Here is a 5,933-nt window from a genome sequence, read left to right as displayed (position 1 = left end):
TTGCGTTTCTTTCAGCCTGTAAACGTTTTTCCAATCGACGAATGCATTCAGAAATTCCAAATCTGTCATACGTATCTAACTTGTACGTTATCGACGTCCTCTCCCCCGCCCTCTACCCCGTCATTCTCACTCTGTCTCTCTTTGTATTACTTTTTTTTTTCAATTGTTTTCGTTCGTTTGCAATCGCTATCATTTCTGTTCTGGTTCATTTCCCTGTTCTCTCTATATCCCCTCATGCATCTATGACGATGCAGACGTGGAAGGAATTGTTTGATGGGAACAAATAACTTTATTCCATATCTTGCGTTACTCTTGATAGAGCTGAGGAGGAAAGATTTTTTGTTGAAAACAATTCGTATGAAATTTTTCCTTTGGATTTTAAAGTGTTTCGTTTCCGTCGTAGTTTCATTCTGTCGTAAAGAAATGAATTTCTTTGTAAGCAATAGTTAACATCTACCATTCTAAACTTGTTAATTCTGATAAAAATAAACAGATGGGTATTCAGAAAATTATATAACACATTTTTGTGTCGTGTAGTGTCTTACCTCGATATGAGAAAAATTGTATAAGGTTTATTCCAATTTCTCCTAAAATACAGAATGCTTTGATGAAAAGAATAGATAACTTTGGTAGAGTTATAGCAATTCGTTTTAGAGATTTACTAATTCATAATTTCAGTTGTCTTGATATATCAAAAATTGTATAAGATTTATTTCAATTTTTCTTAAAACACAGGATTCATTAGTCAATGAATAAATTTGATAGAGTTATAGTAATTTCTTTTAGAGTTCTATCAATATATAATTTTAGTTGCCTTGATATGTAAAAAATTGTATAAGATTTATTCCAATTTTTCTTAAAACACAGGGTCCTGTAGTGAATGAGAAAATATAATTAAATTTGGTAGAGTTATAGTAATTTCTTTTAGAGATGTATCAATGTATAATTTTAATTGCCTTGATATGTAAAAAATTCTATAAGATTTATTCCAATTTTTCTTAAAACACAAGGTCCTCTAGTGAATGAGAAAATATAATTAAATTTGGTAGAGTCATTGCAATCCCTTTTAGAAATCAATCAAGCTATCATTTTAATTATCTGGATATATGCAAAATAGTTATATATGATTTATTCCAATTTTCCTTAAAACACAGGGTCCTTTAGTGAATGAGAAAATACAATTAATTTTGGTAGAGTTATAGCAATTCCTTTTAGAGATCTATCATTCTATCATTTTAGTTGCCTGGATATGTGAAAAATTGTATATGATTTATTCCAATTTTTCTTAAAACACAGGGTCCTTTAGTGAATGAGAAAAAATAAATAAATTTGATAGAATTATAGTAATTCCTGCTAGAAATGTACCAATTTATAATTTTAGTTGCTCAAAATCTTGATTCAGTTTCCGGATTTTGGAAATAGTAAAATTGGAATTTCCTTGAAATTAAGACACGTGAAAATAACGTATAGCGTTTAAACTAGTAATAGCTACATCGATACATGAAATATTTGTGGGTTTGATAACGGGATAGCATATTTGTGTAAATTGGAGAGGTAAACAAAAGCTCTCGTTGATCCCATTTATAGAGATATAAAGTGGGTGTTTGCCACGTTTGTCAATATTTTCCGTCGCAATACTAACATTCTATGACATGAATGTCGTATTTAATTTAAAGTCCTTTATATAGTAGCTTTCATGTACCACGTGTGATTATTAGTATACATATGCATATATGTTATCTTTTCGATCACTTGAATGTCCCCTTTTCACTACAAATTTTAAACTGAAATTTTTAAATGCATTTTACTACTCATATATAATTTTTCCCATACGAATTGTAATTATTTTCCTTATTATTTAACAAAAAATTGATTTCGTACTTTCTTTCAAACTGTTATTCTTATTTATTTTTATAGGAATATTGTTTCTTTAGAATTTTCTTTCTATACGATCGAAGAAACAATAGTAGGTTTAGGAAATTTGTGAATAAAATGTTAATATTCGATTTGTATTGAATCATAAGTACATTTTACAATTCAAATCAGCAAATGATAGAGTTAATAAGAATTGATACAATTTATAAGTATCTACTCTCATATATTTAAATTTAAAACTACATAATATTTTGATAATAAAATTTTAAACTATTTTACTTCAATGTACGAATTTCAAATTAAAAAATGAGGGCCCTTGCAGTGGTTCTAAAGGGACCTGCGCAGCACAAAAGGCGCAGTCGGTCGCGCATGCGCGAGACAGATGACGATCGCGCGACGTACATGGCTGACGGTTGACGTCGAAATGTAACGCGGGTGAAAAGTGTGAACGTGCCGACAGTTAGTGCCCTGATCGTTTGAAGAATCAAGTACTGATCGTCGTGTCATCGACCAGTCATCGAGGAATCATCAGTCGTTAGTCGAGAAATCTTCTATATAGGGAAAAAGAATGGTCTATTTTGTGAATGTTAAAACTGCCAAATTAACACGTATTTGCTTTCTCATAAATCAGTAGCCATATTGAAATCAAGATACAGTTGCATACCTTCTATGATTAGATACATAATTTTGCAGTACCTCATTTTCTTCATTATTGTTAACTTCAAATTTGTGGTTAAATACCGAATGAAATATTGTTTGGAAAATTATATTTCTGGTTCTGACCAATAATTTTAATTTCGTCAATGTTTACCTTTCTATAGTGTTTACCTTTTACCGGATAAACTGAGAGTCTTCGTTACGTCCCTCGACCTCGAGACTTCCTCTGTTCTTTATTTTGATAATTTTTAAAATATTTTACTTCAATATACGAATTTCGAATTAGAAAGTGAGGGCCCTTGCAGTGGTTCTAAAGGGACCTGCGCAGTACAGAAGGCGCAGTCGTACGCGCATGCGCGAAACAGGTGACGATCGCGCGATGTACATGGCTGACGGTTGACGTCGAAATGTAACGCGGGTGAAAAGTGTAAACGTGCCGATAGTTAGTGTCCTGTTCGTTTGAAGAATCAACTACTGATCGACGTGTCATCGACCAGTCATCGACGAATCATCAATCGTAAGTCGATAAATCTTTTATATAGGGAAAAAGAATGGTCTATTTTGTGAATGTTAAAACTGCCAAATTAACACGTATTCGATTTCTCATAAATCAGAAGCCATATTGAAATCACGATACAGTTGCATACCTCCTATGATTAGATACATCATTTTGCAGTATCTCATTTTCTTAATTATTGTTAACTTCAAATTTGAGGTTAAGAAGCGAAAAAAGTATTGTTTGGAAAATTATATATCTGGTTCTAACCAATAATTTTAATTTCATCAGTGTTTACCTGTCTATAGTGTTTATCTTTTGCATCGATGTATAATATCAGGTTTTTAAATCCAATGAAGAAACGATGAAAAGTGAGTACTGTCTCCAAATAGTTATGATAAAATGAGTATAACACAGTATTCTCGAGATTGTATTAAAAAATAAATAATTCTCTTATTTTACATAAAAATCTATCAATATTAGTATTCACAGCAGAATTATTATGACACGTAAACCACATAAATCATAATTTGAAGAAAAAATATAAAAAGAATATTTCCAAATCTTTATTCAAATAAATTTTCCATGATTAAATTTCTACAATTATAAATAATATTTCCAAATCACTATTCAAATCAATTTTCCTTAATTAAATTTGAACGATTACAAATAATATTTTCAAATCTTTATTCAAATAAATTTTCCATGATTAAATTTGAACAATTATAAATAATATTTCCAAATCTCTATTCAAATCAATTTTCCTTAATTAAATTTGAGCGATTACAAATAATATTTCCAAATCTCTATTCAAATAAATTTTCCATAATTAAATATGAACGATTGCAAATAATATTTGCAAATCTTTATTCAAATAAATTTTCCATAATTGAATTTGAACGATTACGAATAGTAACATATCTCACTTAATAATTCCAATAATTATACACCAGGTACATTACACGTAACACGAAAAATATGATAATAAGAAAATAAATTATGAAACAGATCTCGCAAAATAGATAAATAATTTAGGCCATGTTTTCCAAAATTTTCTTCCTCTTTCATAGTCCGAGGTGCATATGAAATTGCAGGAAGTGTCTTATTGTTAGTACAAAAATAAAAATGAGAAGTGCTATCTTCTACACACGTCTATTCGGTATACAGCGGGACTCCATAGCATAAGGATATCTTCCGCTCGATAAAAGCTGTAATTAGCCTGCTGCAATGTGTGCGCACAGGCGTCGTGGGCTAACAGTGTACACCGTGTTTTAATTGGCGATTCAAAAAACAAGAAGCTGTTTACGCCTCTCTATAACGTTCCTTGGTCGCGTGCTTAAAGAGAAGCGAACCTAATGCTGTAATAAAATGATCCAGCCAAGAAGATGCTGTGTATCCACAAGTTTTATTCAACCTATTCATTAGTGAACGATAACGATCAAGAATGGCGACCATAAATTATCGGGTATTTAACAACAGCATTAGAAATTATCTGCTTATCTTCGATAAATTATCTTCGAAATTATCTGATCACACCAATTTTTACGAAAATCAAAAAAGGTTTATGAATTTCCTAAATCTTTTGATGGGCTCAAAAATTAATTAAATATCCTAAATTAAACAAATCAATAATTTAACTAATTGCTTTTTCAAAACTATTATATAAGGAATTATACAGTGTGTCCTGTTTAATTTTGGAATATCTGGTGGATTATTTCATAAAGAATTAAAATTGTGAAAAAAATATTTTTGCATAAGTTATTCGAGGTTTCGAGGTTATGTTAATTTATATAAGATTTGTTAATAGGAATGGAATCAAATAATTGTAAAATCACTAATATTACTACACCCACCAAAAAATTATTAATACCACGTAATGTACCCCATTATTTTATAATTTTAACCCTTTGCACTCTACGATTTTTGGCTAAAGAGCAGCAGTTCAAAGATTTTCTGCTATAAAGCAGACGATATTTTTTGGAGCAGAAAATAAAAATTCGTGTAATAATAAACAAATAGAATTATTTCATTTCGATAGCTCACACATCGTTACATTATCTGAAATTTGACATATTTAAGAGTATCGATCTTTGAAATTTTATGAAATGGCGACTGAAGGGCACCTCTCGAGTGCAAAGGGTTAATCTCTTGTAAGATATTTCATCGTACACACTGCATATGGGCAAAAGAAATTTTATCCAATTTATATAGATCATAGTTTGTCGTTATGAAAATATTAATATCGATTAATATCACTCTTACAGAAATATTTTATATTAACCCAGCAATATAATCGAAAATAATACCTTTCTCTCGCATTGAAATAACATTGGAGGATACGCATTTTCAGAGAAATTCGTTTGTAAAACCAACTATAACTTGTTTTGATCCACGCGTTCTAATTCCTCGCCGGTTCCCTTTCCCTCTTTCTTTATTTTTTTTCAAATGAAATTGTTCACGAAACAAATTTCATTTTGCATGCCGAGAGCCTTTGTAAAGTTCGAAGTAAATTAAAACCAGATAATTGGAGGGAAATTCGATCAGCTACAGCATGAATAGAAACTACAATGCACGTTCATTCGAAAGAGGGGCGGGCGAGAAAGAAAGTAGCGAAATACAGAAAATTGGGATAATCCCATCCATCGTGTTAAACTCGCCGTTACAAAGTTATTATGCGATGCTAAACACACTTGCAAACGGAAAATTGTATAGCGCGATGCTGAGCAACGAGAGCAATGAAGTTTCAAAATAAAGCGAAACAAAACCGAGGCAACTTTCAACGACTGTTACACGCCGTGAATTACAGAAAAGAATAGTAATTAAAAGCTTTAAGAAGGCGTTTAAGTGCCTCGCGAGAGTTTCGAGGGGTACTCGAAGGAGGAAAGTAATTATAGTGCGTGTCTAG

Source organism: Eufriesea mexicana, unplaced genomic scaffold (assembly GCF_001483705.2).
Source record: "Eufriesea mexicana isolate 0111107269 unplaced genomic scaffold, ASM148370v2 scaffold460, whole genome shotgun sequence".
Classification (NCBI taxonomy): Eukaryota; Metazoa; Arthropoda; class Insecta; order Hymenoptera; family Apidae; genus Eufriesea; species Eufriesea mexicana.
This window is presented reverse-complemented; position numbering follows the sequence as displayed.